This window comes from Panicum virgatum, chromosome 2K (genome assembly GCF_016808335.1).
Source record: "Panicum virgatum strain AP13 chromosome 2K, P.virgatum_v5, whole genome shotgun sequence".
Taxonomy (NCBI): domain Eukaryota; kingdom Viridiplantae; phylum Streptophyta; class Magnoliopsida; order Poales; family Poaceae; genus Panicum; species Panicum virgatum.
In genome coordinates this window covers 2634492-2648715 of record NC_053137.1, presented here as the reverse complement: position 1 = coordinate 2648715, position 14224 = coordinate 2634492, and the positions used below count along the sequence as shown (strand labels likewise).

Below are 14224 nucleotides of genomic sequence, written 5' to 3'. Positions count from 1 at the left end.
CAACATACGAGGCAAAAAAAGTTGTTTGTCCTTTAGGATTAGAGGCACAGAAGATATATGCTTGTCCTAATGACTGCATCCTATATCGAGGTGAGTATGAAAATTTGGATTCATGCCCTGTATGCAACTCATGCCGGTATAAGATCCCTCGAGATGATCCAGACGACGTTGAGGGGATGCGTGTCAAGAAGAGAGTGCCTGCCAAGGTGATGTGGTATTTTCCTCTAATACCACGTCTGAAACGTTTGTTCATGAACAAAACGAATGCTAAATTGATGCGATGGCACAAAGAAAAACGTAAGCAAGACAATATGTTGAGACACCCCGCTGATGGGTCGCAGTGGAGAAAAGTGGACAGAACATTCCCAACATTTGCAAATGAAGCGAGGAATATAAGGTCCGGCTTAAGTATGGATGGCATGAATCCTTTCGGTGAGCAGAGCAGTGGTCATAGTATCTGGCCTGTAACACTCTGTATATACAACCTTCCTCCCTGGTTGTGTATGAAGCGGAAATTCATTATGATGCCGGTGCTTATCCCCGGCCCGAAGCAACCTGGTAACGATATAGATGTGTATCTGAAACCACTGAATGAGGATCTTCTATTGTTGTGGAAAGATGAGGGTGTTCGTATGTGGGATGCGCACGCAGAGGATCATTTTAACCTGCGTGCATTGCTTTTCGTAACGACCAACGATTGGCCAGCACTAAGTAACCTCTCCGGACAATCCAATAAGGGTTATAGGGCAGGCACCCATTGTTTAGAAGAAACCGACAGCATGTACCTCAAGCACTATAGGAAGATCGTGTATATGGGTCATCGTCGATTTCTTCCGATCAAGCACCCATTAAGGAGGAGGCATGCTCACTACGATGGAAAGGCAGATCATTGTACCAAGCCTAGGCACCATTGTGGGAAAATGGTGTTTGAAATGGTCAAAGATATAAAAGTAGTATTCGGAAAAGGACCCAACAGCAAATCAGTGCAGAGTGATGACGGACGTGCACCTATGTGGAAGAAGAAGAGTATTTTTTGGGAGTTACCTTATTGGGAAGTCTTAGACGTCCGCCATGCAATTGATGTGATGCACCTAACAAAAAATCTTTGTGTGAACCTTCTAGGGTTCCTTGGTGTCTACGGTAAGGCAAAGGATACATTGGAAGCGCGGCAAGATCTTCAACGTATGAAACAACGAGCCGCCCTACATCCAGAAAAAAAGGATAAAGGACGTCATTATCTAGGTCCTGCGTGCTACACTCTTAGTAAGGAAGAGAAGCAAAGTATGTTCGACTGTTTGAACAATATCAAGGTCCCATCAGGCTACTCTTCGAATATAAAGAGGCTACTGAACTTGAAAGAGAAGAAACTCACACATGTAAAGTCCCATGACTGTCACGTGTTATTGACGCAATTGATTCCAATTGCACTTAGAGGTATTCTACCAGCTAATGTTCGAGCAACAATCATAAAGCTATGCGCATTTCTCAACACAATTTCTCAGAAGGCAATCGATCCATCGAGTTTAAGCAGGCTACAAGAGGATGTTGTCCAAAGTTTAGTCAGTCTTGAAATGATATTTCCTCCATCATTCTTCAATATTATGATGCATCTTCTAGCTCACCTTGTCAAAGAGATTGGTATTCTCGGTCCTGTTTTCCTTCATAATATGTTCCCTTTTGAATGATACTTTGCAGTACTAAAGAAATACGTTAGTAATCGGGCTCGTCCAGAAGGAAGCATTGCGAAGGGTTACGTCACAGAGGAGGTCATTGAATTTTGTGTTGACTATGTGGAAGAACTCTGCCCAATTGGGATTCCAGTATCACGTCATGAGGGGCGGCTGATTGGAAAGGGCACACTTGGAAGAAAAATCAGTAAATGCCACAGATCATGCCACGTTGAGCAAAGCACATCTCACAGTTCTGCAACAATCAGCCTTGGTGGCTCCATACATGGAGGAGTACATGCAAATTGTGCGAAGTATATACCCTTTGAAGTCTGAGACATGAATTACAAAACATCATAACGATACATTCGCCACCTGGTTGCAGAAGGAAGTCATGGCCAACGATCAAATTCATGAGCAGCTAGCTTGGCTGGCCAGGGGTCCGGCAAATTCAATCCTGATGTACCAAGGATATGAAATTAATGGTTACACATTTTATACAAGAGCCCAAGATAATAAGAGCACCAATCAAAATAGTGGTGTCCGTATAGATGCCACCAACTCTAGTGGCCAAACGAACTCATATTTTGGTTACATTGAAGAGATCTGGGAACTCGACTATGGGCCGTTGAAGATACCTCTATTTCGTTGTCAATGGGTTAAACTCACAGGAAAAGGTGTCGATATCGACGAGTACGGAATGACAACGGTAGACCTCAAAGAGCTTGGCTATCGAGACGAACCATTCGTCCTAGCTAAAGATGTCACTCAAGTTTTCTATGTGCAGGACATGTCTATCAAAACGAGAAAGGACAAGTCCAGGAATAAATCAAGTTTTGTAGGTGCCGGAGATGAGGCAAAGCGTCATATTGTTCTGGCAGGAAAAAGAAAAATTGTGGGAGTCGACGATGTCACAGATGAAGAAGAATACAATAAGGTTGAAGATATGATTCCGTTCGCAGTGGAGGTTGACACAAGTATTCTTTTAGCCGAAGAGGAGGCTCCGGACGCACGTCATGATCATAATGAAGGGACGATTGTAAAGCGAACCATCGTTAATATTCCCTTAGTTGAATGATTATGTCTTGTAATATTTTCTGTGAATATTATTAGATTTCTTATGCAATGAATTGATTTATTGGACAATTAAATGATTTATTATGCAATTATTTGATTTATTATGCAATTAAAATGATTAGGTATGCACCTAAATGATTTATTATGTAGTAATTAGAATTATTTTGCATTTAAATAATTTATTATGCAATTATTTGATTTATTATGTAATTAAAATAATTAGTTATGCACCTAAATGATTTATTATGTAGTAATTAAAATTATTGTACATTTAAATGATTTATTATTGTGCACCTAAAACCATAGTTAATATTTTCTTAGTTGAATGATTTACTAGGCAGTTAATAAATTTATTGAGCAAATAACAAATTTATTAGACAATTATTTTAACTATTAGACAATTATTTAAATTATTAGATAATTATCAGATTTTCTAGGCAATTATCAGATTTATTATGAAAATATCAGATTTATTACGAATTATGAGGCAATTAATAGATTTACAAGAGAAAAAGAAAGGGGAAAAGAAAAGATAACCTTTGGTACCGGTTGGAAAATCCAACCGGTACCTTAGGGTCCTATTTGGGTAAAAAAAAAGTGGGGCGTCGCGCGGGAGTCGAACCGTGGCCGCGAAGCCCAAATTTCCGCGAGTTACCATTGAGATACTGACGAATTCCGTTCAAAGGGGGTCAAAGAAGAGTGAAAAGTGAACTTCAAAAGGCCCAAGGTATCGGTTTTGTTAATCCACCCGGTACCATAGGGGCTTTTCATTTCCCGCCCGTTGGGCCCTAAGGCACCGGGTGTGCGGAGAACCGGTACCTAAGGCCTCGCCTAAGGCACCGGTTGGAGATACAACTGGTACCTAAGGCCTACATAGGTACCGGCTGAATTTTTGACCCGGTACCCTTGGCCAGGGGTATAAAACCGTTGCCTTCTTTCTCCCAATTCTCCACTGCTCCTCAATTCCTCCGGTCGACCGCTGGCGAGCCCCGCCGCCGCCCCGCGCGCCCAGTCGATCCCAGCCGCCCGATCCTCAGCCCACGGACGAGATTAGATCACATCCGGATCTAATCTGAGCCGGGGGATCGTGATCCAACGGATCAGATCCGCGCGTACCCCTTCAGCCTGGACATTTTGCTAAAGAGCCCCTGCACTTTCTGAGTATCAACCCGCGCTCCTGTCCTATTCAAAAGTATTTGCAGTTCAGCCCAAAATCTTGCACGGACCCCCCTGAACTTTCCAGTAATAGAACCCGCCGTCCAGCCCTTGTAGTTTTGCGAGTTATTTACATTTAGGTCCTCGGTTTTTGCAGAAAACCCCAAAAAACTCTGTTTTTCTTACAGTTAAGCCCCTAGATCTTGTTTTAAGCCTAGTTTTCGCGTTCTAGCTCTGTTTTAGGCATTCTTTATGTCCACGTGATCGTTGTAACGCGTAGAATAGTTCTAGCATAGTTTTGGTTGCTGTTTTCATGTATTGTTGTACTGTTTCTTAGTTTTTGCTATTGTTTGCATGTATGTTTATGTTGTGTATTGTTTTTGGCCATGTGTTCGTGAGTAGACGTTGATCCATCTGAGTAGCCCCAGTACCAGTACCCGGAGCAGCTATCTTCTGAGCAGTTTGAGCAGCAGGAGCAGTTTGAGGAAGACAAGTATTTATGTATTTACTGTACGCCTATAAGGACTTTCCTAGCCACTTTATATCCTTTATATATAGTGTATAATTTAGTTATAGAATTTAGTTATTAGAGAGACTTTATTTAATCTTGTATTTAAATAGAGAGTGAATAATGCTTGTATTTATGTATTTATCATGTATTTCTATAACTCATGTATTTATCATGTAACTCGTGTAACGACGACGAGTAACGACGATGAGTAACGACGAGTAACGACGACGAGTAATTTCGTATTCGCTCTCTAACTCGCAACTCCGTTCCTCGACCCGGTTCCTCGACCCCGTTCCACGACACACACACACACACTCACTAACTCTCTATATTTCTCTGTCCCTCTAACATACACACACACACTCTCTCTCAAACATGCATATTCGTTCAAAGAATTGAATTCTCCTGCTTCATTTAAGGATGGACACATACTCTAACACATTTTTACGGTTTCACTTAAGGATGGACCCCTTCGGTGATGAGTAGGCTGCCGGGCAATACATGTTGGACGCAATAAACGATGATACGAGGGCTAACACCACCCAGCCAATCGCTGAAGAAGATGCTCGGACAGCTGATTCGTTCCTGAATATGTCTGGAGATGCCGATGAAGAAGATGATGACTTTGCGCCGCCGTCCAATCAACAGCAGCATGTTCCAGTACGAATCTAAAAACTATATGTATGGTGACTTCGGTAGATTAGTTTTGCGATTAACATATTTTTTCTGTAATTTAGTCGACCTCCGCATCGACTTCATTGAGCCAGTCAAAAGGGAGACGCCGGCCAACCAAGAAAATGGAGGGAAGACAGGTCGTCAGAGAAGTGGACGCAGAGGGCTGTCCAAGTGCTCCAGAGGATGCTAGCACAAAATTTGTCAACCAATGTGGGGTTATTGTTCGGGCAAGAATTCTGATCACCACAAGACTATGGAAAACGACCAAACCCGAAGAACAGCAACACGCCGTGCCTGCACATCAGAAGGAAATGCTATGGGCAGAACTCAAGGATATGTTCACTCTTTCTGAAGGAGTTGACCAAGAACTTGTGAAGAAATGTGCCTTGAGAAAGATGGCCCTTGCCTTTGCAACTTTCAAGAAGAAGTTGTACACCAATTACATCAAGAAGGATAAGGAGCCGAACTGGGACGATCTTCCTCAGGTTAAACCATACTGTGAGGAGTTCAAACAATACAAACTATCAGAGGAAGCCCAAAAAAATCCGAACAAGCCAAGGTGAATGCAGCAAATAAGAAGTACAGCCACCACCTTGGGGCTGGCGGGTACAAGAAGTCAGTTAAAAAATGGCAGAAGATGGAGCAGGACCTTATAGATAGAGGCATCAGGCCGATGACTTGGGATTGGCCGGATAGATCCAAGTGGTGGTTATTTGCTAATGGCGTGATACTAAACAAGTTTGATGGAAGTTTGGTCGTGCCTGAGCATATGCAAGAAGTGTCCCGCGATCTAGTCGCTGCAATAGATGAGAGTCAACAAGGAACATTCCATCCTCAAAGGGAGAATGATGAGCTGACAAGGGCATTAAAGAATCCGGAACACCCTGGACGAGCCCGCGGCATCGGCGTGGTCCCATGAAAAGTTGCTTGGGCCGGAGATCCCTCTTACAAGACTCACCGAAAGAGCAAAGCCGAACAGAAAGAGAAACTTCATGCCATAGAAGAAAAGATGAACAAGAAGGTTGCGTCCTTGGAATCTCAGATGGACGCCAGGGTCAATGAGGCGGTGCAGCTAGCTCTGAGCCAAAGGGGCACTGCTGGGTCGCACCCGGATGTTGTGATAAGCCCGGCCTCTTAGCGACGCAGCAGCTGTGCATCCACGGCGGCGCCCGACGTACAAGCGGAACAGCAACCGTCTCCGCCGGCGCAAAGGGCCACGAGTACTCCAACTCCTCCTACACTAGAAAAGGGAAAGAAAAAGACAGCATCCCTCCCTGCGGCTGGACCCTCAAAGAAGAAGCAGAAAACGGTCGAAAGACAATTAACCTACGAGAAAACCGCTGAGGAGTTGGAAGAGGAGAACGCTCGATATATAAAAGAACAATTGAAGCCTAAAGTCCCCCCGCCGAGGGAAAAGGTACCTCTAGAACTAGGGAAAAAGCTTCTCGCAAACATAGACAACCCACCAAAACCGAAAAGCTTACCCTCGGACTATGATCGTACTCTGACAAAGGCACACAAGGTGAGAAATCTGAAGAAAAAATGTGGCAAGACCATTCCTCAGCTTGGCACACAACAAAAAGAACTCGAGCCCCTCCGGGTGCCAGGGTTGCCACTCCTACACCCGACGGACGTACAACTCCAGGCGGACCTACAGGCCGCAATATTTCTTTCTGAAATTGGATTAACGCTAGAGGCGGCAACAGGGCATGTGGAGGCAAAAATCCCTGTCGCTCGCACTATTACTCCATTCCAGCATGGAAAACCGTTTGTCACTGAGGAAGAGGAGAAAAGTCTAGGCACGTAGATGTTCAATTTGCATAGATGGTACCTGCGAATGGCGAAAGACGAAGGAAAAATGTTTGGAGTCAAGTATCGTGACCATGATTTCTTCCGCGGGGAGGACAACTTCTGGGTGTACTTCCAAAATTTATATCACATTTACCATCGACAAGCCCTCGACGCCTCTATCATCACCATTTGGGTTTTGTAAGTATCACTTACCTCTACATTAATACTTTTTGTTAACAAGAACATAATTATATGTGTGCATTATAAAATTTCTATTGCATCATTTAGACAGGAGATCCAAAGAATCCGAAAACATGGATGGCACCATCAGATCGGCTTCATGTCTCCTTTGCTAGTCAACCAGAAATTGATCAACGAAAGTTACAAGGAAACGTGCGAAAACATGTACGATTCGTTGACTAGGCAAAGTTACAAATCCTATATATTCATACCATACAACTTTGGGTAAACCTTGATCGACTCAAACCTCTGTTATATTACTAAATAAATACTAAGTTGTCTAATATATTTATGTATATATCCTATCTATATCTGCAGTTATCATTGGATTTTACTCATACTTTCCGTAGAGATCGGCAATCTTATAGTCTTTGACTCAATGAGAAATCCAAAGTCCGCAATCCAACATATCATAGACCCCTTGAACAGGTAAGTTCAGTTTGCACAATCAAATCTTTTTTCTGTTAATAACAATTCCTGAATATCAAACTTAACTTTGAGCGCAGGGTTTGGAAAAAATTTGTGAAAAATAACAAAGGACATGGTCAATGGAGGCCCGAACTGAACGTTAACATGGATTATCCGGTATGTTCATTCATAAAGATTTGTCTAGTTAAGTATATAATCCCAAATTGTTCTAAATTGAGTAATTTATTTGTTTCTCCTTAAGTGTGCGAGACAACAACAAGGAACTGATTGGTGCGGGTACTACGTATGCGACTACTTGCACATCATGACTCCATGCGGGAAGGCTACTGATGAAGAAACGAGAGTACGTCCAAACCGTTCACTAGTATATTTTCATAATTGTACTAACGCACATAATGTTAATGCTTTTTTCCTAAATGATAGATGTCTCAAATGGGGGATGAATATTACTCTACTGATCGGATCAACGCCGTGTGCGAGTAGCTCGCCGGATTCATTTTGAACGAGATCTTGGATCCTAGAGGCGAGTTCTACCATGACGGTCACATCTATAGAGGACTTCCATCGACATCCTGAGGGGACTAGTAGTTGGACGGCTAACATGACTTGTACATTTGTAAATATTTTTAAACATTATGCCATGATATTTGTAAATTTGTAAATATATTAGTTCATCTAATTAGCTTAATTATATGCTCGCATTTCACTATTAGTTAGTTTTAAATATTCTATGAAAACGAACACGAACAACCAATGAACGTAGAGTACTATAGAGCTTGAGTGCGTTTAGCAATTATAAAAGAATAAACAGTAATAAATATAACAAACAAAACTGAATTTGGGAAAAAAAGGAAAATGTCATTGGTACCGGTTGGAAATACCAACCGGTACCAAAGGGGCTGCCACCTTACGTCAGCGTGGAAGCCTCTTTGGTACCGGCTGGTATTTCCAACCGGTACCAATGGAAGCCTAAGGCACCGGTTGAAAAACCCGGTGTCTTAAGTAGAGGCCAATGGTCGCGGTTGCAGGGCACCGGTTGGGAAACCGGTGCCTTTGGACTTTCTCAGCCGGTGCACAAGGCCTGTTTTCTAGTAGTGCACCTTGTAGGGAAGTGCATGCATCTGGCCAACTTTGTCCCCACCACGCACGTGCTACACACGCAACATCTAATTATTCAATGAGACCAAGCAAGTCTTCCCTGTCTAGTCTTCACATTCAAGAATTTTCGGCTCATTATTCAAAGTCAACTAAATCGGTCAAGCCTATCTCTTGCAACGAAAAGGTGTAAATGATGATCGATCGAACTACTTCTATATCCATTAAGGTGTGGAACTCGTGATGTAAATATGAACAGTATGATTGTTGCCATTTTGTTCTAAAAATCTAGCTCATTTTCGCCTTCCTATTCTATATATAGACATATTTTTTTTAATAATAATCTTATTAGGATAAATTTTATATAGCCCACTTGAACCGTATTTGTTGGATCTGCACAAGTACCAATGGTACCGATCGAGTTGGGTGGCGGCTAAAGGTCTCAAAAGTGAAAATGCCAACTAATTTGGCACGGTCAGTACGTCATGCGTTCAACTAAGGTCAGCTCTCATCAGGGCAAGTTGTGCAAGTTGCTTTTGATTGACAACGGCTCAACACATGGTCGATCGATTGGTCATTTGTTTCATTCCAAGTCACGCACATGCATCATGAGGATGCACTGTACCTACGGGTTGTTTCCTCGTGTGTTCCATTGGTGTTACACCACGCACGTACTACACATGCAACAACTAAGTATTCAATGACACCAAGCATCGATCGTCCAGTCTTCCCTAGCTAGTCTTCATCCAATATTTTTTGGCTAATTATTCAATATATATACTGATCGGTCAACTAAATCGGGTAAGCCTATCTTGCAACGAGCAGGTGTAAATGATGATCGAACTTCTTCTATAAATGCCCAACACGGCCACAAGCAGCAACCCCACAAGCTAGCCTACAACACGTACAGCACAACAAAGAGGTGCAAACACATACAGATACTGAGAATCAAAATATCACCACGCACTATGCATGCAAGCAAGAACTTTGTGGAGGATGCTGTCGCAGAAGTCGACTTTGACTTCTCCCCGTTCCTAAAACGGTACAAGGATGGCCGAATCGAGTGGTTGCTGAGGAGTCCTCCCGTGGCTGCGTCGGAGATCCCGAGAGCCAACCGCGGGGTGGCAACGAGAGATGTGGTCATTGACCACAGCACCGGTGTGTCGGCACGGCTGTTCCTCCCCTCCCGAGCCGCCAAGGCTGCCGGCAACAGGAGGCTCCCCCGTGTGGTGTACATCCACGGCGGCTCCTTCTGCACGGAGAGCGCATTCTACCGGTCCTACCACGGCTACGCCAGCTCCCTCGCCGCGAGCGCCGGGGCGCTCGTCGTCTCGGTGGAGTACCGCCTCGCGCCGGAGCACCCCATACCTGCGGCCTACGACGACGCATGGTCTGCGCTCAAGTGGGTGGCGTCCTTCGCTGACCATTGGCTCGCCGACTACGCAGACCCCGCGCGCACATTCCTCGCCGGCGACAGCGCAGGCGGGAACATCGCCTACCACACAGCGGTACGTGCCAGCCAAGACGACGGATTGGAATTGGGCGTCGACATCGAGGGGATGGTCATCGTGCATCCCTAATTCTGGGGAGCCAAGCGGCTGCCTTCTGAGGAGGTCTGGGATGGCGCAGTGGTGTTTCCGGCGTACGGGGTGGACTGGCCCTGGCCATTCGTGACCGCGGGCCAGGCCGGCAACGATGACCCTCGTCTCATCCCTCCTGACGAGGAGATCGCGTCGCTGACGTGCCGGCGGGTCCTGGTGGCCGTGGCCGAGAAGGACACCCTGCTGGAACGTGGGTGCCGCCTCCTCGACCGCTTCAGCGACTACTACGAGCGCACTGCCACTGGCGGCGAGGCGACACTGGTGGAGTCGGAGGGCGAGGACCACGTCTTCCACCTGTACAGCCCGCTGCACGCCACCAGCAGGAGTCTCATGGAGAACATCGTGCACTTCATCAACCAGACTCCAAAGCCTATGATACTAGGTGTGCCTCGCCGGCCGTTTATGGACGTATTTGACTATGGGATGAACATGAAACGTCGTTGCAGTGACTCGACGACGACCTGCAGCATAGCGTATGCAACGTCAAAAATTGGAGGACCCAAGAAAAACTACGGGCTCTTTTCGGGCGCGGAGCGGCCTACTAATAAGCAGGCCTACAAGGGGCCAGCAGCAGCAGCCGCCTTCCCCGGAACTCGTCATCTTATCAAGAACATGTGGTAATAATAGCTATAGGGGATGTCGTCTTCACCAAAATGTGATGTGGATCGTGTTGTGTTGTAATAATATAATCTCTCATCATTAACTAATATACATGTACTATTGGACACATTTTAACACATATTACCCCTTAGAAGGTAGCACGAGAAATGTATGTAGTTTTATACATTCATACAAAACACAACCTTGTGAACCTTTGAAAATTTCATTGAGAAATCATTACCTAATTTTCTTTGTGTCCTTTTTAGTTTTTTCATTTATTTACTCTCCTTTAAGTATAGACCATATACAGCTAGGCACTCTACTGTTCCGATTGCCCTAGCAGAAGATGGTCATCTCCAGCACAGAGATAGATTAATCACTACTTGTAACACCCCAGGTGTTAATCCCTTGTAATTAAGGATAAGCCCGCGATTAACATGATTATTAGCCTTAAAGACGCATGAACAAGATCGCTAAATAAAATTTTTGCTAGCAAGTTAACTTATGCGAGAAGGAAATAACTTTTAAAATGATTTTCAATAACGGTTCGAGCCACGTTTGAAATCCAAATCGACCCAATATCAATTTTTCTCCTTGGAATCAACCTGTGCCCGGATAGTCCGAGTATTAGCCCGAATAGTCCGGACTAACGTCCGGATACTCCAAACACCCGTCCGGATACTCCGGATCAGCCGATCGGATGTCCGATTGTCTTCTCCGGGGACAGTCCGCTAGGGGGCGCGGACAGTCCGTCATCTATTTGAAAACGGTCTGTCCGGTATTGTCCGGATACTCCGGACGGTCATCCGGATACTCCAGACCTGAATTTTTCTATTTCATTTTATTTTATCCTCTGATCCCCACAACCGTTAAATATCTCACTCTCTCACTCATAGTTCACTCTCTCACTCTCTCCCTCTCGTTTCCTCCTCCTCCTCCTCGACTCAAGCTGAGCTGAGCTCGCTCACGCCGGCGCCACGGCCATCTCCGGCCGCCGTTCGTCGACCCCTTCCATGAGAGCCCTCCCAACCACACCTCGCACCTTCTCCACACCTCCATGAGAGCACCGTCTGAGCTCTGCCCTTTTTCGTCGATCCGCTTCCTCGGTCCTCCTCCGCCCAAATCGACCGCACAAATGGGTTCGTGGTGAGTTCCTCCACCTTCCCCACCCTTTCCCCGGCCCTTTTTCCCTGCCGTGCGTCGCTCGCGTCGCCGGCCACCATGGCGTGCACAGTCGTTGGCCTTTTGTTTAGGTTTGCCCGGAAACTCTGGATATAAGTCCGGAATCTCCGGATTAGGGGTTCCGGAAACTCCGGATGAGCGTCCGGAAATTCCGGACATTGTGTCTGGAGAATCTGGGGTAAAACCCGGAGTCTCCGGTGGTTGGTTTTTTTTATTTTTATTATTTCATCGAAAACTTGCAGGTTGCCTAATAAATCAAGGAAAAATGGTAAAAATACAAAGTTAGTTTGGTTAGATTGGTTACGTCTGTATCTACAAGGGAAAAATGTTTGTTCTTGCAAAATGTTCTTTTTGCCCATAGTAGAGTTTAAGTGGTGTTTAGACTCATTTAATTAGTTTCAGCAAAATCTACAAGGGAATATATATATATATATATATATATATATATATATATATATATATATATATATATATATATATATTACTTGTGCATTAGGTTTATGAATTGTTTGGAACCCTAGTTGCATGATCCCTAGGTTTTCTTGAGTTTATACTAGCATGTATAGGACGATAGAAATGCTATGCTTAATAATTCTCAGTAGAAGCCGAGTGATTTCTTGTCACTCGCGAGATATAGGATATTTAGAAGTCAAGTAATTTCCGGTTACTCGCGAGAATTATGATATATTTATATTCCAGTACATGAGATATTGAAGTTGATATGGAAATTGAAAACCGGACGGGAATGGTGATGATATATAGGTATGGCAGCAGGACAGGGTTCCTAGTTGTCTTAGTCCCGTCTGTGTCGATTAAGGACCGGCCGTTGTCGGCAGTGCTGATCGGGGATTGAATTGTACTAACCGCATGCCGGGAGTAGGAGGTAGTCGAAACCGGTAAGCCTAATGCTGCCTTTCTTCGAAAGTACAGGACTCCATCTCACCTACTGGGGTAGTCGAGTAGTCGCAGAGAAAAGGGGATGCATGTATTACTTTTGGTGGTCTCATGTTGAGCTCGGCTGACCATATGATGGCGGGGAGGGGAAGGGTTGGTGCGTGTGGTCCGACAGGTCTTATACGTGCCGTGTTGGTTAGGTCCACCTTGCAAGGTTAAATCGAATCGATTTGCCGTGTCTCGCAGTTATGAGAGCCCGGATCTCTTTGTCACATCGTAGTCTTATGATGGAAATGATAATTATAGATGATGAATACAATGAATTATTATTGATTGCACCACCAAGTTTGCTATAGTTGGTTCATGCAAATATTATGGTAGAGTTAATTTATATAGAACCTGAATAAAAGTAAGGAATTACTTTAGTCGCTTTTCTGCAAAATAACCACCAGCCAAATGCCTTGCATGTCTAGGTATGTGGGCTAAGTTATATCCACTGGTCGGGTAAGTCTTGCTGAGTATTAGTTGCTCAGGGTTTGTTGTTTACCCTATTTCAGGTGTAGGAACTAACTAGGTTTCACATCGGTGGGCTCGATGTGGCGCCTTGTCTTCACGTCTTAGTAGTTCTCAACTTATTTAGTTTGTTTTATTTATTCTCTAGTAAAAATGTTCTGTAAGTTAGATTCTCTTCCGCTGCTATCTTTTCTTTCGTAAGTTTTAAATTTGAAGCTATTTTGTAAAAGCCTTAATATTATTTAATATTTTTGTAATATTTTATCATGCTTCATGCTGATACCTTCTGCGCTCGCCTTCGTACGAGATTTCTGGTGTGTTTCGATCGGCCTGTGGGTTGGAAACAGCCTGTCAAGTTACACTTAATTAAGCTAATGCGCCTGATGTGTTCAAATAATGGCGGTTACGCTTAATTAAGCATTTTAACTCGACGGTTCTGTCACACTACTTATCCCAAAGTATGGTAGAACCTGGCAATTCAAAAATCCATCACGCTGAGTTTGCTAACGTTGGTATCTTGCAGGGCCGATGCATTGAAATGTTCAGCATTGAAATTTCGTGTAAGCCACCAACCACCATGCATGCTCAGCTGTAGACCTTCGCCGACCTCTCTGCACGGGTGTGGACGTGTCGTCGTCTTTGACATCGACAGCCCTCAGGTCGTCGGGTGGCACGACCTGGACGAGCTATGTTGACCGGGCGCAACTTCACGGGTCTTTCCGCCAGAGGCACTGGAGCGAACCCTTGGTCCACGCCGCGATTCAAATTATATATTAGTTCCGTTTGGTGCCAAT

General features: G+C 44.5%; 1 pseudogene; it reads left to right on the top strand.

Annotated features, from left to right (window-relative positions):
• The first annotated feature begins 9500 nt into the window (after positions 1 to 9500).
• Positions 9501 to 11036, top strand: LOC120695836 (annotated as a pseudogene).
• Positions 11037 to 14224: the final 3188 nt, after the last annotated feature.